Source organism: Desmodus rotundus, chromosome 4 (assembly GCF_022682495.2).
Source record: "Desmodus rotundus isolate HL8 chromosome 4, HLdesRot8A.1, whole genome shotgun sequence".
NCBI lineage: Eukaryota > Metazoa > Chordata > Mammalia > Chiroptera > Phyllostomidae > Desmodus > Desmodus rotundus.
Genome location: NC_071390.1, coordinates 122,697,182 through 122,721,365, shown reverse-complemented (window position 1 = coordinate 122,721,365; position 24,184 = coordinate 122,697,182). Strand labels below are relative to the sequence as shown.

Here is a 24,184-nt window from a genome sequence, read left to right as displayed (position 1 = left end):
TTCATATCCCTAAATTTCCATGTTCCCAAAACTGTTTTAATCTCTTTTTTGCCTCTCACGTTTGTCTCTCTTTATTTTAAAAAATTTTGTTATTTTCATTTTTTTACATCTTTAGGATTTTTTATCGTTTTTATAACAGTTGTTCCAATTTCTCCCCCTTTGGCCCCCTCCATCCAGCCTTCCCCCAACCCCCAGCTCCCACAGATAATCCTCACACCGTTGTCCATGGCCATGGGTCATTCCCTCTATATTCTTTGACGAGTCCCTTCCCCTCTTCCCACCATTATCCCTCTTCTGTCTCCGCTCTGGCCACCTCTTTAATCTCTTTATTGCACTATTATCATCTTCACTGTAAGGTTGATATTCAGATATATTGAACCATAATTGTCCTTGGGGTGCGGGGGGACAGTTATAGAATTTAACCACACACAATTGAAGTCCAAGTCAAAACAACTCTCTCCTAGAATTTCTCCTGTTGAGAAAGTATATTTCCTGGAGTCCCTTCATTTTTATTCCTGTGATTAAGATGAATAAAATATACCTATGTGCCCACATTTTTAACAAAAAAAGGATATTGGGTTTTATACAAATTCTATTTTATAACAAACTATGTGCGTTACTACACAATATTTTAGGAGATTTATTGAGTTGGTACTATGTATTTCTTCCTGGGTATGGAAAAGTTGAATTAAAATCAGTTGTGATGACTAAAATTAGGAATGGTGAATGTTACCATATACAATACATTATGGTAATGATTTACATATATTTTCTTACTCAAACTCATAAAAATCACATAAGACATATTTTCATTACATGGCATATGAGAAAACTTTGGTTCAGAGAGGTTTACTAATTTGCTCAAAATGACATAGCCAGCAACTGCAGAGAGTCAATTTGAACACAGGTGTTTTTTCCTTTTAATTTCAAAATCAATACTTTTTGCAACTCAATGACATAAAAATATGGCTTATGTTAAATTGAAATCAAATTATATTTTAACTCTCTCATTATGCTTTTATACATAATTACTATCATCATATATAGTCAAATATATTAAAATGTAGTCATGTTTAGCATTTATAATCAGCATATGTTAATGAGCATTTTTATAGACCTCAATTTAATGGATTTTTGGTACATCATAGTTGAAAACAAAAATATTTTTCATGATCAGAAAATAGAAGATGATAATAAACATTGAACTTCCTCCCTTTTTAAATAAAAACAATATTAAAATTTTGGAGTTCAGAATGAATTCTGCATTAAAATTTGAAACTCATATATATTTCCAGTGCAACTGTCTGTAACTGTTTTCTCTAGATTTCCTAGTCCGTGTGTCTACCATTCTACTATATGCTACGATGTCCAGGTGGATCTGTAAAGTAAGTGCTACGCATGTGTTTGTTACATTTCAATATGTTTAATGTCGATTTGATTTACAAGTCTGCTTTTACAGTTGTAGTTTTTTAGAGAGTTCCTATAAAGTTTACTTTTGTATAGATATCTTTTAATGCACTATTTATGTGATTAACACATTCCCTTCCAACGAGGTGTTCCAAAAAACCTAGAAACAGGTTTTACTTTATGGGTAAAATCAATTTCTGGATACTCATAAACTTTATAATTGCAGTTTTTCTTTCACTTATTACCTAAACTTCATTTCTCTTATTAACATAGATTTATCGACTCAGAATACAGTAAAGAAGTTTCTTTTATTCAATTCAGATATTTTAAAAACACGTCAAATGTAGGATTTAAAAACTAAAGTTCAAAGGTAATTGCTCTCAAAGTCCAGTCTGCTTCCAGGTAATTAAATGGGAAGAAACTGAGGGCATGGGTCACTAGTTTTCCTGCTTAAGGAGTGGCAGCTGGATGGTTAAAGAGACAGGCTGAGTGTCCAACCTTACTGTTAATGCTTGCGTCCATACATGAGCAACTGATTTATTGAATTTTTTTAAAAAGTCACTTAAAGTCTCTGCCTCCAGGCCATTCATATGCAAAAAATAAGTACAGTTATCATCTACTTTTCAAAAAAATACTGTGGAGAATATAATTAGTATGCACAAAGAAATTTAGAAGTTTCAAATTAAGCATAGTACAACAAATATTTTGGCTTTTACATAAATTCTTTAATATCTTAAACCTAACAGAAGCAACAATATTTTTGTTAAAACTATTTACTATCTAATAACATAAATGACTTGTGAGGAAGAGTTCTCATTTAGGCCTTTTCTTCCCTTCCTTCCTTTGCACTATTTTCTTCACCATTCACACTCTCCCCTCATCAGCAGCCCTTTTGTGCTATTTCCCAAAGAACTTCCAAACCTGCCCACACTGTCACATGGCTACCATTGCCATCAGAGTTCAAGGCGAGAATCTCCTGCATAACCTATATGCTTCTATTTTGTCTTCCCCTAGCCATTTACCAAATGTGTGATAGTTTTCTCTAATAGTTTCTCATGCCATTAGAAGAAATCTAAATTTCTATCCAAAGGACACAAGTAATATATGATCTTCCACTTCCTTTTTTCCTCTTATTTTTCTTCTTAAACTTGTCAATTATTTTGTTGCCCTGGTGACATTTTTTGCTATCGCCACTGACTTCAATTTTCTCTACTCTTTGTTCCTTCTGGGACAATCAAAATCAAAAGGAAACCATACAAAACAATGCAAATTAATATCAAAATAATCAAAACCAGTTCTATTTCTATCAAGAATTTTCCTGCAAATTATTTTTTCCTGTCTCAGGGAATTAAGTTAAATTTCTACTATTTAAACCAGTAGTGTTTGAGCATATGAAGAGCTCACCATTAAAGACAATTTCTTGTTCTATCCAATCCTAATGATAAGCATTAAAATTATATAATTATGCTGCATGTTTATTTTGAGTTTTGTAATATTCTAAATCATCTGCTTGTATTATTTTACTTAATCTTCAAAAAAATAAATGAATTAGGCACTATTATAATTTCCATTTTAAAAATCGCGCAGCAGGCAAAAAGAAGATAAATGATTTTCCAAGGCCACATAATTAACAAATGACAAGGGTGTGGACTCATGGCCTCTAACTCATAGTCTTATAGCATCTTCCACCATGCGCATGCAATCCGTAATTTTCCATCTGATAAATACAACATCTATTCAGTGAGGGTCACACCCAGACATGCCATTAGGCATGGCGTATGGCCTCCATTGTTCCGTCTAGGCCTGAAAATCTTACCTTTGTTGGTTAAATGTGTCTTCTGTTTTACTGACTTCAGTGTCTTCACAAGATTAGAGAAGCTAATATGAAGCATTAGGTTTGAAGAAATTATTTAAAAATAGCATGACTTTTTGTAAGTTATTGTCTACATATACTCAGCCAGACTCTTGCAACAAGGTTACCGCAAGTAGGTCAGCATGAACCTAAAAGGGCACGGATTAGCCCACGTTTAAAGATAAGGACAGAAGTGTTTCCCCATGTATAACTCTTTGGATAACTACAATAAATGATGTGGAGAAATGAAAACTTGGTTGTATCTCTTATGTTTTTCAGAGGAAGTGTTTGCAACTGGAAAAAATATATTACTGTGTGTGATTGATATTTTTAAGTATGTTTTTCAGTTTCCATTTTTTGAAGGGCACTAATCAGGATGTGATTTGTTTGTTTAAAAATAATATTGTTGTATCAGCACTGATAATTGTAGCTTCTTCACTTGAACTTCCTTCCCTTTAAGGTATGTAGCAGAGAATGTGTTTCTCTTTTGCCCTTTGCATAAAAATATGCATTTCCAGTTCAAAAATCTGAAAATATTTAAAAACTAAACTATGTTTTTATGTAAACAACTTATAAAATTTTATATGGGGTACACAGTAACTTTTGTAGAGACCATTTGTTTTAGCGTTCATTTTTTTTTCTTAGCATGGATTAATACCTAGGGTACAGAATATATATAAATTAACCTGTAATTTATATTCTAGAATGGGGAGGACCATAGAAATCATATTGTCAGTTCAATGTGATACACTAATGCACAAGCTTAAATTCTATTCAACTACTTTTGAGTATATACTAAGTTGTACTTAGCATACTAAATTACAAAATGCGTAGTTCCGCTTCTCAAGTAAAAGTGTAATGATTAATGTTATAAAATTAAAGTGGGCAAAAATAAACTGCTGTAAGAAGAAATGTTTTCTAGGAAGTTGACAACATGTATAGAAGATTTACCTATAGAAATACAAAGCACAAGCAAATCTAGTACTTTTTAATATGAATATTTCAAGTATGAGATAGTTTATTTTCTAATGGCTGAATTTTCTCATTTATTATACTACCTATAAAATTAAATTTGTTTTTCAATGGATTTGACCTCATGGTGTTTAATAGTTAGTTAGACATCTTTATAGACATTCCCAAAATATAATTATAAATCAGGTTGGTTTATGACAGAAATCAGAGTTAAAAGTAAAACAAAGTAGATGATTTAATTTAGAGATATTTGAGTCATTTAATGGAATTCTATTTGGTAGATTAATCACTTAACAATAAAAAAAAAATATCCTTTTTTCACAGAAATCCATTCCAAAGGCAGTAAGACTTATTGCAATTCACATTCTTACTCTCTTTCTGATTCTTGCAGAATATACCCAATTGTTTTACAGCATTTAATTTCTTCTAAATAACAAAGGGAAATGGTTTTTCCACCTGAAACATTAACATGCTACTCTAAGAGTACTTTCACTTCTTTGGAATTTCTTGTGCATTGTTCTTTTGCTAACACTTTGCGACAGGTTTCTATCTGCTAAACCAACTCCCGGATTAGAAGAGAAACATAAGGAATCTGTTGACAGACACCTTGTCTCGAAGTCAGTGTACTTCCCACCATTAGTTTGATAAGGAGAGTGTCTTGTCCTTTTTTACTGTGATAAAGTTCAGAGTGTCAGTGACACATATCATAGTTTTCCATTAGAGAGACCAAAGACAGGAAAGGCTACAGTTTAGAAATTAAGATTTTATCTCACAAATTGTTGAAAATGCTTGCATGTCTTTAAAATATACAAATTATTTGGCTTGCCTTTAAGATTGAATATTTTGAGTCTTTAGTAGTATAATTAATAGTTAGAGTATTACATAAAAACAAAAAAAATTTTCACGAGTAAATTTACAGATTTCTCAATTATGAATTTAGTTTGACCAAAGGTATTCATTTCATTCGGATTCCTTCGGAATGAACTCTAAACATATACAAATCTCTAACAAGAAGGTCTGCAATAAATGCTTTCATTTTGGGGAAGGTTAAGTAGAATTAATGAATAAATTTATAAAATTAATTTTAAAACCTGAGAAATTATCAGAAAAATCAACAATCACAAGAAGAAGGATGTAGGATGGCAGGAGGGGGTGGGAAGGGAGTGGGGAAGTGGTGGTGGGAAAATGGAGACAACTGTATTCCAACAATGATAAATAAATGATTAAAAAATGAGATTTTTTTGTGATTATGTTTTGTGCAATATGTTTAATGGTAGGCCCAGGAAAACTCTTTTTTCCTTCAGAGTGGCCCAGAGATGTCAAAAGTTGAATACTTCTGATTGTATATTACACAACTAATAATAGAATTTACATATAGTAATCTGGAGAATACTATTTAAACATGTGATCAAAATTTACATCACCAATATGGGACACATGATATTATACTGTGTGTCTTGATTTGTTGCATTAAAGAAAGATCACTCATGCAGTATTACTGTCCAAAAGGCATATTCCAGTCTAAGTGATAGAGACTCATCAGACACACCCAACCTCATGGACATTAAACAAATAGCCTATGGTCTTAAAAATATCAAAGGTTTGAAACACAAAAATGACTGATGAATCATCCAGGTTAAAATAGACAAAAGAAACACGAAATGTACGTGCAGTACATAATCTTGGACCAGAGGAATTCTAAGAGAAAAAGTTGGGGCAAAGTTGGCAGATTAGAGTATAGTAGGTTGGAAAATAGTGTTGCATTAATGTCACATTTTCTAATTTTGACAGTTTTATTATAATTATATAAATATTGTTTTATATTGGGAAATATTCTTTGATATATTTGGTAGAAAGTTGTCATGAAATTTGAGAGTTATTCTCAAGTGGTTCTGAATATAATGGTAAAAATAGACACTGTATGTACATACGAGGGTGGAAGAGACAGAGAGAGAGAGAGACTGAGAATAATTCACATACAGTAGAATACAATAGGCAATTTTTTTCCACTTATATAGTTTTAATTTATTCCCAATGGTATTATAATATTACATGCGCATGTTCCATAATATATTCACTCAATCATTTTTTATTAGGTATTCACTTTGTTTTTTGTTTTTTTTCAATTTTTCAATTATTTTATTGTTGTTCAATTACAGTTGTCTGCATTTTCTCCCCACCCCTCCACCCGACACCAGCCAAACCCACCTCCCTCCCCTGCTTCCACCTTCCCCTTTGGTTTTGTCCATGTGTCCTTTATAGTAGATCCTAAAAACCCTTCTCCCCACTGTCCCCTCCCTACTCCCCTCTGGCTATTGTTAGATGTTCTTAACTTCAATATCTCTGGTTATATTTTGTTTGCTTTTTTCTTTTGTTGATTAGGTTCCAGTTAAAGGTGAGATCATATGGTATTTGTCCCTCACCGCCTGGCTTATTTCACTTAGCATAATGCTCTCCAGTTCCATCCATGCTGTTGCAAAGGGTATAAGTTCCTTCTTTCTCTCTGCTGCATAGAATTGCATTGTGTAAATGTACCATAGTTTTTTGATCCACTCATTTGCTGATGGGCACTTAGGTTGCTTCCAGTACTTGGCTATTGTAAATTGTGCTGCTATGAACATTGGAGTGCATAGGTTCTTTTGGATTAGTGTTTCAGGGCTCTTAGGGTATAATCCCAGCAGCGGAATTGCTGGGTCAAAGGGCAGTTCCATTTTTAGTTTTGTGAGGAAATTCCATACTGTTTTCCACAGAGGCCACACCAGTCTGCATTCCCACCAACAGTGCACTAGGGTTCCCTTTTCTCTACATCCTCTCCAACATTTGTTTGTTGATTTGTTTACGCTGGCCACTCTGACTGGTGCAAGATGGTACCTCATTGTGGTTTTAATTTGCATCTCTCTAATGGCTAGTGATGCTGAGCATGTTTTCATATGTCTCTGGGCCTTCTGTATGTCCTCCTTGAAGAAGTGTTTTTTCAAGTCTTTTGCCCATTTTTTAATTGGGTTGTTTGTCTTTCTGGAGTGGAGTTGTGTGAGTTCTTTATATATTTTGGGGATCAGACCCTTGTCTGAGGTATCATTGGCAAACATGTTTTCCCATACTGTTGGTTCTCTTTTCATTTTAATGCTGTTTTCTTTAGCCATGCAGAAGCTTTTTATTTTGATGAGGTCCCATTTGTTTATTCTTTCCTTTATGTCCCTTGCTTTAGGGGACATGACTGTGAGCATGTTGCTGTGTGGAATGTCTGAGATTTTCCTGCCAATGTTTTCCTCTTAGACTTTTATGGTGTTACGACTTATTTTGTCTTTTATCCACCTTATTTTATTTTTGTGTATGGTGTAAGTTGGTGATCAAGTTTCATTTTTTTGCACGTAGCTTACAATAGGCAAATCTTGATGACAGTACTTGGAAGTTCTTTGTATTTATTTATTTTTCATATTTTTATTGTATTTTTCCATTACTGTTTATCCGCCTTACACCCCCAAAGTCCCCCCATAATCACCATACTGCTGTCCATGTCCCGAGTCCTTTTCCCCTTTTGCTTGATCCCTCTACCCCATAACCTGCCGCCCCGAGGTATCTGACTGCTTGTATTATTATGCTTGCAATTTTTCTCTAAGTTTAAACTTGTTTGAAAAGTTTTAAAATGTTAAAAATTTTAACTATTATTTCCATTTTTAGTTTCTAAGTATCATAAATTGGAGACTCAAGTAATGCTGTTTGAAAATGAAAGAAGAAAACCAGAATTTATGAATTTAATAACAAGACTTTAACAACTGCAAAAGAGGAATAATACTTGAAGTAACAACTGGTAGTATAATTTTAAGATTAAGGCTGTTCTATTGGTTGTTTATTACTGAAATTTTTCACTAATTTAGGTGTATATCAAGACCCTTCAAGTTAGTGGAGAGGAGTTAAAACAATTATAATAATGTTTTGTGTGATAGCACAAGTGAAATTCAACAAGATAGAAGGATGTGTCTCTCAGAACTTCCAAACCTTTTTTTTTCATTATTTATTTATTTTTTCAGACAGAGGGGAAGGTAGGGAGAGAGGGAAAGACACATCAATGTGTGGTTGTCTCTAGCATGCCCCCTACTGGGGACCTGACCTGCAACCCAGGCATGTGTCCTAGACTGGGAATCAAATTGGCAACCCTTCTGTTTGCAGGCCCACACTCAATCCACTGAGCCACACTAGCCAGGGCCCAGACCTTTTTATTCAATGTACAGCTTGTGTTTACAAAATTTCATCACACTAATTTTGCTAGAATGTCATTAATGAGAGTTCCTGCCCAAATTAACTTCAATGTTCAGTTTACACATCCCAATACTAGTTCTTTGGAACTGTCATCCAAAGAGAACAGTCTCCACATACACGATAATGAGACAAGTTAATTGCAAATCTTGAGATTATAGGGGAAAAAAAGAATTATAAAAAATTTTACAACTAAATAACCTTTTCCAAATAATTTCAAATTATCCTGGATGCATAGTGCAAAAATGTATTTGGTTAATTTCTTCAACAGACTCTCAAAGTGACTACGAATCCAACACTTATGCCTGTGTTTTTAATGTGCACTAGTAATTGTTTGGGATTGCAAATTGTCAACATATTCTCACTAATGAAGTTAACTCCTCCAGCATAGTTGCACACATTTTTCAATTAATCATCTATCAATACATTTAAGTGGATGCTCTCTTCAGATTTGTAAACAATAATAAATCTACTAAGTAAAATACATGTGCTTTGATTGCAAATGCTTTTATATAATGTATAAAATATAGAATTAATGTTAAATAGTTGAAGTGAAAATTGATTGAAATGTTAGCAAAGATCAACTACAAAATTAATATTTTATATTTCACTAAAATGTTATATACAAATTTTGTTCCATATATGATTAAAATTATGCATCTATACTGGATAAAATTGGTTTTATTTTTCCTAAACTTTAACAATGTTGATAATATATGATGGCTTATTTATCTACCATCTATTTGAAAAGTCAAATTACAAAAATGCATTTTTTCTATCTCTGTTTATGCTTGACAAAGTAAGGATAATCTGTCAAAGGAAATAACTCATAACAAGCCATTGTGGTAGTTTTAAATCTGCTTAATAAAGAACATTTGTATCCTTTATAGACTAGGATTTTCTCCTTTCTAAGTGAAAGAATCAAACAGCTCTTAAAATATATATTTTCCTAAAATATTCTGTATATCATGGTTTACCTTAGAAATAAAAAGTAAAATAAACTAATCAATAAATATAAACTACTAAAACTCTTAAGCAAAATGAAAAGGATAAAAATGATTATCAATTTTAGTAAAAAATGATATTACATGCCAATCTCGCTTTTAATATATTTGTGTTTGTCTTCATTATTCAGAAATTAGTGTTCACTGAGCTAAAAATTGCCAAAACAAAGTAATAAACTGTAGGAGAAAATTGACAATCATCATGCTAATTAAATCAATTAAATTGGATACCTTGATATCTTCTTCTCATTCATATTAAATAGTATCTGAATTATTCAACTGATTGTCAGCATTAGTCAATTCATTGAGGGAAACTTAATTTTGACAACCTATCCCAAACTAACCCATATGTGAAGTTGACATACTCTATTTCACTCCCTGAAAACACCCTGTTCTATTTGTTGATACCATGTTAGATAAAGAACCTGATCAGTCTGTATTGGAACATTGAAAAGTTAAGCTCCCCATACTTTTGTCTTTTGAGTGATGGGTGGTGCCTCACACCAGCTGTCTCTTCAGTGTGACCTGCCATCTCGCCTGCCAAAAGGCTCAATCCAAACGTCAGCGTGAGGTGCTGTTCACTAGGACAAATGCCTCCAGTCACAAGATGTGGAATTCCCTCTGATGAGTTTCAGAAAGCTGTTTCCATAACATCTTTTCTTCTTCTCTTATTCATCTTAAATAATAGCAGATTCCCATCAGGCTCATTTCCATAGTTGCTAGGTACTTTTCACAATTTTCTTTTGCTTGTGTATAAGCAGACCCATCTTATGACCTCAAAGATGGCACTAAATTATCAAAGGACCCTATTTCTTATGGAGTCTCAATTATTTGGTAGATCTATTTAGTTTTAATATTCAGGTCTAAGAGAGCTGCAAACAAACACAAAAAAGAAACAAACAAACTAACAAAAACACCACTTTGTTTTCTTGGTAACTAAGAGTCCTGAGACAACTCTGTAAACATAAATGTGTAAGTCTCAAAATGAGAATAATGATACCCTTTCAACTTACTGAGGTAGTTAAGATGGCCGTCCAAAAGATCCTATACCATGTATATAACTTACTTTTTCAGGAACTTCATGAACGGGAATGAGCTTCTCTGCCTGCACTTTTTCATCCCATCATTTTAGAGAGTCCGTCACAGGAGTGAAAAATGCTGTATTGATGTTATATGCCAAACACTGTGAACTAGGGAAGAGATCTATTTTAGCTTGTTTTACTTATTGTGATAGAGACATTGAGAGCTAGAACGTTATATTCATGCGATGAACTGAAACTGAATTGAACATCTTGAATTAAATTACTAAATTAAATCAAGAGATCCAGTTGAGGACAAATTTTTCTAACAACTTTACTTAGAAATTTCTCTAACAAATTTCTCTAACAGTGAAAACTGATTCAGACCTGATAACTATGGTTATGAAATTTCCTTGTGCTTGTGGAAATTGTCTTTAAAAAGTAACAGAGATCTATTTTTTGGCCCACTTGCCCAGAGATTTGGATTCTGTGGTTGTGGTATTCATTTATGGTTTTTTTTTTCTCTATTCCAGGTACATGAAAATTTACACTTTTCACCCTTTTAAAGTTATGTGATATCATCAGTTTCTCATCAACCAGATGTATCAACTGCAACACTGGGTTGTGGCACTTAATCCAAAGTGCTCTGTGCTCTCCCACATTGGGTTGGGTAGAGGTCTCCCCTGGAACAATGACCATATTAGATTTTTAAGGTGAATGAAATAATAAGCTACTGCAATTTGGGCTTTGTGTGTACTACAGAATAACTTTGCAGCCTGGAAGTAAGTTGGACTAAAAGTCAGCATTTTAAAAAGTCTCCTCAGTTATACATTATGCATGTGGTCAATAGATCACATTTTAAGAAATGTTACTGATTTAGACCACTCCTTTGCTACTTGTAAATTTTTTCCACTGTGACACCTGGTCATAGCAGAAACTTGATAACTTGACATTTGATAGTCACCACTCTTGATTGGGTTCCACTGGAAACGTATTAAAGAAATTTCACTTGAAATATCAGGTCAGATTATTCATTTAAATCAAGCAAATTAAAAATGTTCAGTATTAGTTTTAGTTTTTTCACATTCATACTACTGTTTCGTAACTTTTTAAGACCATATTTTATTTAAAATAAACACTATTTTTTTGGTTTTACAACAAAATTGAGAGGCAGGTACAGATATTTCCTACATACCGCCTACATACAGGTTTCCTACATACAGATATTCCCACACATGCAGCACCTCCTCCATCATCAAAATCACTTACCAGAATGATAACTCTTTTCTCAACGCTGAACCTACATTGATACAATGTAATCAACCAAAATCCTCAGTTTACATTAGGGCTCACTTTTTGTTTTATACATTCTGTGGGTTTGGGTAAATATATGAGTATAATGACATATCCATCATTACAATATCAAACAATAAATTAACTGTCTTAAAAATCCTGTGTTCTACCTCAGTTTCTCTCCCCTTCAGTCTATCCCTATCAGCAAATGACCCTGTTACTATTTTCATAGGTTTGCCTCTTTTGGCTGTCGTATAGATGGAATGACATCATACTTAGCTTTTTTGGTTGCCTTCTTTCATTTAGTCACATTTATTAAAGGTTCCTCTATTTTGTTTCATGTTTTGATAGTGCATTACATTTTTTTCAGTGCTGAGTAATATTCTGTTGTCTTGATTCACCACAATTTATTTATCCACTCCCCTACAGAACAACATCTTGGTTGCTTTAAAATTGGGGCATAGATGAAAAGAGCTGCTATAAACATTCAGGTTCAGGGTTCTGTGTGGATGTAACTTTTCTCTCCTTTGGGTAAATGATAGGGAATGTGATTGCTGGATTACATAGTAAGAGTATATTTAGTTCTGTAAGAAACCAAACTATGGCTTAAATATTTTGCATTTCTATTAATAATGGATATGAATTCCTATTACTCTACATCCTGGTCAGCATTTAATGTTGCTAAATGTTCCAGATTTATGCCATTCTAATAGGTGGGTAGTGGTAGCTTGTTGTTGTTTTAATTTTCATTTCTCTGATAATATATGATGTGGAATATTTTTTCATATGCTTATTTGTCTTCTATTTGTCTTCTTTGGTGAGATGTCTGTTAAGGTCTCTGGCCCATTTTTTAATTGGGTTGTTTTCTTATAGTTGATTTTTAAGAGTTCTTTGTATATTTTGCATAACAGTCCTTTGTCAACTGTGTCTTTTGAAAATATTTTCTCCTAGTCTGTGGCTTGTCTTTTTATTCTCTTGTTATTGCCTTTTGCAGAGCAGAAGCTTTGAATTTTAATGAAGTCCAGCTTATCAGTCATTTCTTTCATGGCTTCTGTCTTTGATGCTGTGTCTAAAAAGCATTCCCAGTCTCTTAACTTTTGAATGTTCCCTGTCAATATAAATAGAACAGAAGTTAAAATGCATCCCTCCTAGTCATTAATTTAGACATTGACTTTGTTCAGTCACCATTGGGCATGCTTTTGAAAGCACTGTGTGATAAGCCCTGTTATCATCTATGTGGAAAGAATAGGGAACAGAGATTTACATGCCAAAGGTTTGCTTGGTTTAGGCTTCAAATTTAGAGAGGAATTAAAGCCCTTTCTCAAATTTGTTCTAAAACACCTTACCTATTAAGCCGTCATGGTCTAGGACAATAAGATACTTCTGTTCTTTATTTGATATTTGAAACCAAAGATTTACTGCATGTCCTAGAATAAAGTGTCTGCTCTCTTCTTAGTGATTCTCATTTTTTTCCCCCTCATTGAATGGCACACTAGTGGCCTGTAGGAGAAAAATCTAATTTCCTTAGAGTCATCTGTATTTCTAATAGCAAATCTGCCCTTCTACAATTAAAAAATAAATAAATAAGACTAGATTTTTATTGTTATTCTGGAAAAATAACACTTTTTAAGGGCCTTTAAGAAAAGTATGAAAAGTTGCCTAGAATTTAATAATTGTCTCTGTTGATCTATAGGATTTTTAAATTCTAATAAGCCAGGTATGATTGTTCTTTGAAAAAAATATATAAAACAATTCTACATGTTACAGCATTTTCAGCCTCATGTCATTTGCTCTTTAACTCCTAATAAAAGTTCACCAGAGGAAAATTATATTAAAGTCAGATAAAACATACAAAAATAAAATTCACCAAGAAGAAAGCATACCTTTGATAAACAGTTTGTCTATTATGCCATCTGGTTCTCTTAGTTTCTATCTTCTGGTCACATTAAATCACTATAAAGCCATGTATCTGAATCACATTTTTTAATCCATTGAAGGGGATAGTCAAACTCCTTTGTAGGATATAGCTATTATTTTAATAAGTAATCAGTACACACGATTTCTTAGGTTCTTTTTTCTGTGTCTCACTGCCTTGAAGACAAAAATAACTTCCTGAGGTGCTTTTCTGCTCTCTCAGAGTGAGTGACTAATTCAGTAACCATCATGGTGGCAGCTATGAGATGAGGCTACCCTGCAATTATCTTAGGGCTCTACCAAATGCCCCTTCATTCAATGTCCCAAAGAACATCCAATTTTGTACTACAAAAATGAAAGCTTATTTTTTACTAAGAATCATGTAAGGAGATAAGGAGATCCATTCCTTCATTCAACAAATGCATACTGAATCTCTTTCAGGTGCTAGGATGTACCAGTAAACAAAACAGGCTTTAAGCTCCATTAAGAAGACAGAATTTTGGCGGGGGAGGGGGGGATAGACAATAACAATTAATCAATCAACCAATCAATCAATAAACAAACAAATAAATAACCAAAGGTGATAATAGCACTGAAAAATTAAGGCTAAGCAAGAAAAATCACAGAGGGTGATGGTACTTGATAGGGCTATCAAAGAAGAACCTCTTGCTATTTGATAAGAGAGCTGAAGGAAGTGACAAGTAAGTCATCTGAGATATAGCATGCCGATGCTACAGTGGGCTGGTGTTGTGAGTGTATTTGGAGTATTTACAGAACTGTAATGAGTACAGTGTGGCTGGAGCAGAATAAACTACTATAGCGTGCTGGTAAGAAATGGGATCACAATGCTAATCAGGGGTAAAGTCATTTGTTACTTCTAAAGGCCTATTAAGTATCTTAAATTTTATTCAGAATAAGAGGGAAAGATGTTCAAATTTAGACATAGTTTGAGGATACAAAACAGAACAAAAATAAAGTTCCCTATAGAAAGCTGCAATCTTTTCATGAAGTTAATAATTTTTTAAAATTACATTTTATTGTTTATGCTATTACAGTTGTTCCAGTTTTTCCCCTTTATTTCTTTTCTGGATCTTATTCCATAAAGCCATTACAGATCCCCTCAAATGTTTAAAAAATCCCATGATCTTTTTAGTTCATTCTTCTCACCAGAACTGTGGTCACAAAAATCATTTTGATCTTCCAAGTTAACTTTTAATTGTTTCCCTAAACCTTTTTCTTCCTCCCAAGCAACTCATATCAACATTTACTGCTTGAAACAAAATTTGATAAAAAACAAATCTGTTAAAATAGGTGTTTTTCTGTGAGAGGGGAATATTTTGTGGTTCCGAATATAAGATTCCGTCTATAGTCTTCTCCTCTCTGCCTTATTTTCTCAGGCAACTTTTCTTAACTTTCTAGTAGTTTGATTGTTCTATGGGACTTACATGTGTTTATCTATAACCATTAAGAAATTTGGGAAAGTACATGAAATTGAATAATTGCAAAATGGTAGCAGTTCTTAGTTCAACACTTTAGTTTTGTGACTGACAAAAATATTAAATGGTTACAGTTTTAATTGAGCTTTATTGATTCCATTGATCTTCATCTCCATCAGGCAGAACTGACCTGAGAATGAATTCTACCGCTTCTATGCCTTCTTTTCTAGGTCAAGGTTACATAATGGAAGTAGATAGATGTATATTTCTGTCTATCGTTTAAAATATCATCACCTGTCAAAATATTGGTTAAATGATAAAATGCTAGAATAACTTTCTCTGAAATTTTGAGAGACAGAGTTTCATGAATAAATAGCAGCTAGTGTATTTACCTTGTGTGGAAAAGAAGTAACAGAAGCACTTTGTGTCAATCAATATGAAAATGTAATTTAATCCAATGAGACAAAAATCAATGTTCTTTTCTCAGAGTTTCGAAGTAGTTAAATATCACCTGTTCTGCTTAATTAGTTTTTGATATTTGTACAAACTCACCTTTAAACTTCATAACAATACAGTTCTTGTTTGAGATTCAGATTTCTTTTCTCTGTCCCAGTTGTGTTCTCTTTCAGCTGCCTAGAGATAGGAAGGGGGAAAAAAAAAAAACTTTTACTGAACAGAAGCCATGTTGTTTTAAAAGTAGTGCATAGTATTTCCAGGCTCCAATCATTAGAACAGCCTTCTGTTGCCCTGCTGTAAATGATGCTTTGTCTGCTAACCACAAATTTACCACAAACACACCATGGATTTTGTTATATTGCTGCTGATGTTCATAAATGCAAAAAGGAAAGAGATGCTTTTGCAATTTGTAACTAACATATTTGAGTAATTTAAGAATTAAGAACTTGATTTGAAGCATATATATGTATATAATGAATTAATGTTTAGCAAGAAGACAAGTTGAATGGACATATCAAAAAGTGCAGACATAGCACATGACTTGGTATGTACAGGGAAAACTTAACTCATGTTTAGGGAGAATGAATACTAAGGTTCATAATTTTGTGAAAGTTAGTTTCTGTATCTCAGGAGATAAATACACGTGTGGATATGGAGAGGTACAGCCCAGACTGCCCTTCAAGGATAAGAGTATCGCCTGGCTACTGACAGCCATCAGCTATTAGAACTTTCAGGATAGTCTCAGCTGCAGAAAGCACCCTGGCTCACAGTCATGCCCTTACTGGGTAATGGAGGTGGGAGAGCACAGGGGGTTGGGTGTGGTATAGGGGCTTCATCATTCCTGAGCCCTTTCAACTCCAGAGCTCCTGAGTGGTTGACTGAAGTTCTTGGGCCTGACGTATATTGCACTGCACCCTTTCCCCCCGCCCCCTGCACAGGTGTTGGTAGCAAGGGTGTGCTCCTAATAGACGTCCCAACACTGAAGTCTGATTCACATTTGTCTCCTCTCAGAATACGGTCTATGGCAGCACTGTTGCCCAGTTTACAGAAACAAGCACATTTGTTAAGAAAATGAACTTTTGTGTTAGTCTGATTTTGTTCAAGAAATAGTTTGTCCTCTTGACCATAATGGATCCTTTACCGTTTGTTAATGTGTTTCCTCTCCCATAAAGTGGCGATAAGTGGACACCAAAAATATCAATGTTTTGTGGAGACAATTAAATTGAATAATAAACATACAGTTTTTACATACCTGGCTCATAATAAACCCTCAATACATTTTAGTTATCATTTTAATAAAAAAGGGAGAGAGCGAAATATAAGCCACATTAATTTTATTCCTACATGCTTTAAAAAGGTGAAGTTTGCTACATGTAAAAACCATGTTGATCAATTATTAAATAGTACTGCTAGCACTATTCTAAAAAAGAGGGACGAAGTGATTGATAAGATTTCTGTCCAACAGAAATAGAATTATGAATAAGGGCATTTTTTTCATAATGAAAACTATGTATGTTGGGGAGAAGAATTTGTCTTATCCTACATACTGATGTAAGTCACTCTTTGTTACTACCGTCCCTTCTAAATTACCATCGAAATGACTAATCAAAAGTACAAATGTTGAAATCATTAGGTACAACAGAAACAAGCAAGGATGCTCTGCCAGACACTCCCCATTTGCCCCACACACCCGCTCTCAGAATTTCTTTGCCTTGCACTGTATCTAAGAGGCTACATCATAAGGACAGCCTGATGAGGATTTCCTGACCAGGGGGCTTCCTGGGAGATCAGGCAGTGAGCAGTACCTTAGAATATTAGAAGCACAGAGCGGAGAGTGAGATTTCTTTAAAAGTTTTTTGGTTTCCTCCTCCTTCTGCCCAGTATCTCTGGCAACACCTGTGTCACTCCTAGACTGCAGCCCCAACTCCAGAGTTGCAGTTCTCAAGGATCTCCAGTGAACCTGGCTCTTCCGTGGGTCCCTTCAGCCCTGGGCTCTCTGCTGTGGCTAATTACTGATTACCTCACCATCTCTTGCTTATTTCCTTAAGCTGCCCTTTGCCTGTGAAAATGGTAGCTTTATAGGAATCCATGTATTTGAATTACCTAGCGTGAATTCTGGTTTCTCCAGGGACTCAAACCAACAACATGCTGTCCTTTGTTTATATATATATATATGCTGATTTTTTAACGGCTTTATTGTAAGCAGTTCAAGTAGTAATTAGACTAATATTAGTTTTTCCTTCCATTCTTTGAACCTACAATGACACTTCGTATGCCACTCAGTAAATAATTATTTGTTAACAGATATACTCTCTCCTATTACATATTTTTGTAATATCCTTTTATGCAGGAAGAATACTGGAGTGGGCAAAAATGATGGTGGTATTATCACCATCATTACCTAAAAGATAAATCATAAGTAAGCATACAAATAACAACTATAATATTAAGAAGACCAATAATACATATTAATAATACAATAAAAAATAAATAAATAAATAATACAAGAGTAAACTGTTTTTGTGTACTTACAACTGTAAACCAACTTTTACCAATTCCTATATTATTTGTTATTTAATGGGCACTTAACTCTCTGCTATATGTCTATGGTCTTTGGTTTTGTCAAATTGATGCTCATCTCTAAGAAAACAAATTTAGGTATCGCTTAGGTTAAAAAACTTTATATAACAACAAAACTACTTCAAAAAGTAATAACTGAATATGCCACCAACTCAAAAATAAATATAACAGAAATTACACCAACTTTCATAGAACTCTTGAGTCACAGTAGTTTTCAATCTTCAAATGAACAGTGAAGAAGTTATTATAATGCATTTTTTCTTAAGTCTAATCTGCTTTGCATATTCAAATCTTAGATAAACTGTAAAATTGGCTCTCTAAAATTTCAAGGTGATGATAGAGTGATTGATTACCTGTTCATCATTATCTTTAAAAACTTTTGTAACATTATAACTTAGTAAAGATTCAAGAGAAAAATCACTATGATGACTCATGCTGCAAAAACACAGACACTAGATGTTAAGAAACAATAGATTATTTCCAAATGCAGGCTGTTTAATAAACACAGTCCAGCTTAGTTACATACTTTATCCTATTGTCCCTATTATTTTATGTCCTTTAATATTATCTTTTGTAAATGACAGTCTGAACCTCTTTTAGATTAGTATAGTTCCTAGCACATTGATTTAACTGTATCAACTGTAATTATTATATCATTATCATTCAATCCTCTTCGATCTGTTTTTTTTTTAATTGGGGCTAGTTTTAAAAAATATGTTTTCTTGTTTATGCTATTACAGTGGTCCCAGTTTTCCTCCTTTGCCCCTTGCACCCAGCCTGCTTTCCACTCTCACAGTCAATCCACACACCGTTGTCCATGCTCATGGGTCATGGTTCTTTGACTAATATATGTTCTTTTACTAATCCCTTCACCTTCTTTCAACCAATCCCCGTCTCCCACCTCCCTTCTAACAGCTGTCAGTCTCTTAGATGTTTCTCTGCCTCTGGTTCTATTTCTTGCTCATTAGTTTATTTTGCTCATTTGAGTCCACTTATGAATGTGGTCATATGGCATTTTTCTTTCACTGACTGGCTTACTTTACTTGGCATAATAGTTTCCAGTTCCATCTATGTGCTCACAGGAGGTAAGAATTCTGTGTAGTATTCCACTGTGTAAATGTACCACAGCTTTTTTATCCACTCATCTACTGAAGGGCACTTAGGCTGTGTCCAAATCTTGGCTATTGTAAATAACACTGCTATGAACATGGAGGTGCATATATTCTTTTGAATTGGTGTTTTGGGATACATTCCCAGAAGTGGAATCACTGGGTCAAGAGGCAGTTCCATTTTTAGTTTTTTGAGAAACTCCATTCTGTTTTCCACTGTGGCTGTACCAGTCTGCATTCCCACCAACTATACACTAAAGTTCCCTTTTTTCCACATCCTCACCAGAACTTGTTGTCTGTTGATTTGTTAATGATGGCTATTTTGGCAAGTGTGAGATTATATCTCTTTCTCGTTTTAATTTGCATCCCTCTCATGGCTAGTGGAGTTAAACATTTTTTCATATGTCTATTGGCCATTTGTATGTTCTCCTTGGAGAAGTGTCTATTCAGGTTCTTTGCCCATTTTCAGATTGGATTATTTGTCTTCTTGGTATTGATTCATATAAGTTCATTATATATTTTTTGGTGATTAAATACTTGTCTGATGCATTTTTAGGAAATATGTTATCCCATACACTGGGTTCCCTTTTCATTTTTATGATGGTTTCTTTAGCTATGCAGGAGCTTTTTAATTTGATGTAGTCCCATTTCTTTATTTATTATTTTCCTTTCTTTCCTTGCCATAGAAACTATATCAGCAAAACTATTACTAAATGAGATATCCAAAATTTTACTGCCCATCTTCTCCTCTAGGATTTTTAGGGACTCATGACTTATATTTGTTGTGTATCCATTTTGAGTTTATTCTGGTGTATGTTGTGAGTTGGTTTTCTAGTTTCTTTTTTTTTTTTTGCATGTACCAGTCCAGTTCTCCCAACACCATGTGTTGATGACTGTCTTTACTCCATTGTATGCTCTTGTCTCCTTTGTAAATATTGGATATTAATTGACCAAAAAGATGTAGGTTTATTTCTAGGGTTTCATTGATCAATGTTTTTGTTTTTATGCTAGTACCAGACTGTTTTGGTCACAGTGGCCTTGTAAGTATAGTTTGACATCAGGCATTGTGATACCTTCAACTTTTTCTTTCTTTCTCAAGATTGCTAAGACTATTCAGAATAATTTTTGATTGGTTCCATATAAATTTTTGGTTATTTATTCCAGATCTGTGAAATATGCCATTGGTATTTTAATAGAAATTGCGTTGAATCTATAGATTGCTTTGTGTAGTATGGACAGTTTAATGATTTTAATTCATCTAGTCCATGAACACGGTACCCTTCCACTTATTTATATTTTCCTCAATTTCTTTTTTCAGACTCCTATACTTTTTCAAGTACAGTTTTTATACCTCTTTAATTAAATTTATTCCTAGGTTTCTTCTTTTTTGTTATAATTGTCACTTTAGAGAACACATATTTCAATAACAAAATAGTCACAAATTCATAATATTTTAAAAACAATGCCAAATTATTTTGGTAAATAATCAATACTCATAAAAGTAATCAATTATATTTAATTGGATACTCATACACTTAGAATGTATAACATTGTAAATTTCACTATAACATAAAAATAATTTTGTTGAAATATGAAGTAATTTGGAAAATCTGATTGTATTTCATTTGATCTATACAGAACTACAAATTTCATGTTGTAGAAACTTCTGCCTAGTGGAATAACTAACTTGGAATTATGCCATTTCTAATGCAATTAATTCCTTACTAATTTTTTATCAAATAGTAAAAATTTCTTATTTAAAAAATTTCTTATAAATTTGTACTTTGTGGGTAATTTACCTGTATAATTTCATAAAATTTATGAAAAATCTCATAGGGATATCTGTACTTGATTGCAATTATTTATAAGAGATTTCCTGGCTTTTTGGTTTCATGAAGATTAGAGACAACAGTTTGAGCTTTTCTCGAGTTGAGGTCAGAAGAGGACATCTTTGCCTTGGTGGAGCCAGAAATCAGAGCAGTGAGCTGAGGTTGAGTGCTGACAGAAAATCTTGGGATACCAGAGGCCAGAGAAGGGATGAAAGGCAAAAATAGAAGCAATTGAGGCCAGCGATTATCCCTCCAGAAGCCCAGTTTGCTCTCTGAGATCATATCAGGGTCTCTCTGGGGATTCTCAGGTATATATTGAATCAGAACCAGACTAAGAAGCCAAATCAGAAATTGTTTTGGCTGTGGTGGCTTTGTAATATGTCAATTTGGCTAGGTGGATCAAATTCCCCAGATTTCCTCTCTCTGAATGTTTCAATTTAAGATAGGCCATAGACAGGTTTGTTTGTGAGATCTGGAGGGATGAGAGGAAGCAGCAGCCGAGATGTAGTTCACACATGCTGTCACTTGTCTGCCAGCTCTTCTCGCAATTCTCGGTGGAGGATGATGGTGGAACTTCATATTATTGGGTCTTTATTTTACCCACACACTGATGAGAACATTGAATAATTTAAATATTGATGTGTTTAATTATTATCTTGACTTAGTTTTCCAAAATATAAGGATAACAATATAAGTTTTGACATTTTTTATAAGCTCAAAATCTTTCTCCAAGTATGGATCAGTTGTGAACATCAGCCTTGATGGGACTTCCTAAGTGGTGTAGAGACACAAATAATAAGCTCCTCTTTCAACAGTAACTTTCTAGGATGTGTGTCAAATACTTCACATCAAGTCACTATCAAGAATATAATAGATACTCCCTTCAAAAACTAGAAGCACTCCTTTAACTTTTAAACTGAGAAACCTATGGCATTTACTTCATCATCTGAAAATGAAAATTACTACAAAATATACAGTAAATGTTCTAGTTTGAAAAAATGATAAGTGATGAATCATGGCATATATGACTGAGACAGAATTATGAATTTAAGAAGTAGCATAATTTTAGAATTTATTTTACAGATCATTTAAGGCATGAATAATAAAACGTTTCTGCTACATTATTTTTAGCTTTTCATATTCTTTTTATTTAAATTTGTTCTTTGTTCAAGAAAGAAGACATTTTTCTTTACCTTGCCTACCAATCAGTGAAAACCACGATTACCTTTCTTCTCATGCCTATCCAATCATTGTATAAGTCATCTTTCCCTAGTAAATATTAGTGAACATCTACTTGGTAGCAATTTCAGAGTAAAAAAAAAGATAATCTTTACATGCAACATAAAATAACTGCAAGAAAATGGGTTACTGCATACATTTTTATTGGAACCAAAATAGGAAATTATTAACACTAATGAAATAGATGATTTGAAGATTAATATTCAGGGACTAAGAAACAGAATGAGAAGTTGAGTTGGCTTTGTAATATGACAGTTTGGCTTTGCTGATCTATATTTCCCAGACCTCCTCTCTTTGAATGTTTCAGCAGAAGATGAGCCACAGAACAGACTCTTGTGCAAGATCTGGAGGGCTGAGAGGAAGAAGCAGCCAGCATGAAGCTTACACACGCTGTCACTTGTCTGCCAGCTCATCTCCTTAGCATGAGGCTACAGCCAAGACTGTAAGTGTTCCATGGTTCCCTGGATCCTTCTCAGCTTTGTCAACTTTTGGGTTGGCGCTGAGCTTTATAGGAAAGGGTAACAGGTTCTTCAGGACAGTCATACCATCAATATCAGAGGCAGAAGAAGCTGACATGGGTTTCAGTCCATCCTTATGGGGTCCTGCTAATCTTTGATTTCTTACCACTTTTATACATCTTCTTATCTCCGTTACCTGCCCTGGAAACTCCAGGCTCCAGCATCAGACATGGGCCAGCACCTTACAGAGAATGCCTGAGCAGCTATCACAGTTGTGCAAGGTCAAATTCCTACAACAAATTCCTCCAAATAAGTTTTCAAAATGTGTACGTACTTTAAAGATTCAGTGATAAAACATTTAATACTTGTGAAAAATTTCTAATTAAATTACTTGAAAATATTTACTATCACTTAAATAGATTATATTTATTTGATAATGGATTAGATTTATAGATGAATAGATTATTAATCCCACTATAAGTCTGATGTCACATGTAAAAATCCATGGAAATCAGTTTCTCTTTAGGTTAATTTGCTTCCATTTGCAATGTTTATCTAAGAATCCAAATTTCTCATGAAATGTGTAATTTATTTTTGTGTTATGTGAAGATGTGAGCTCTAGCATTGTATTTTCTTTATTATAAAGGGTCTTTAAAGTCCTTTGAATTACGGGTACACATGTCCTTCGCTGACAGCTTTGAGTATATAATTAGTGGACTAAGTCAAAGAACAAAAATAACATAATATTTGCTTTAAAGGAATATATATTGGATTAATTAGGCTAAATTACTGTCATATATGGAGATAACTTTAAGTTTTATTTTTATTTCCTCTTTGAATATTGAATATATAATTTAAGCTGTTGTTAAAGATACATGTGAGAAACCTAACGAGAATCAGATACCTCTTTTTGACCCCTTTTAAAGAATGTAGTTTATCTATACGCAGTAGGTGGAGATGCAAGAGTGAATTTGAAAATCTATTAACCTCATAGGAAAACTTTAGAGAATAACATAGTAATAGAAACAAGTTTCATGAACCAAAAAGAATCTCATATTTTTACTCTAGTTGAAACTTCAGGTTTCAAATGATAACTAAAGAATGTGGGAAAAATGTTCTTGTTAGGTTGTGATAGTGGTAATTGCTAAGAGAAGCAAAATAATTTTGCCTATTTTCAGTATTTGTACTAGAATCATGGACTAGTGATGTAATTATACTATAAGGTCAAAAGAATAATTGGGACTAAGTTCAATAACACCAATACGAATACTAATGTATTTCCAAATGTCTACCTTTGGTATGGGCCAGCCTAACTTCTTTTAATGTGTTCAGCTTCCAGCTCTGCTCATTTACCTGGCC

General features: G+C 33.6%; 1 long non-coding RNA gene across 2 annotated transcripts in view; it reads left to right on the top strand.

Annotated features, from left to right (window-relative positions):
• LOC123478677 (uncharacterized) overlaps nucleotides 1-24,184 on the top strand; it is a 59,327-nt gene that overhangs the window by 29,880 nt on the left and 5,263 nt on the right. The window contains exon 3 of one of the 2 annotated variants that reach the window (XR_006653961.2): nucleotides 1,324-1,385. The exons of the other annotated variant lie outside the window; for it this stretch is intronic. This is a non-coding gene — a long non-coding RNA (uncharacterized lncRNA). Of the gene's footprint in view, nucleotides 1-1,323; nucleotides 1,386-24,184 lie in introns of those variants that run through there. 2 annotated transcript variants of the gene reach the window in all.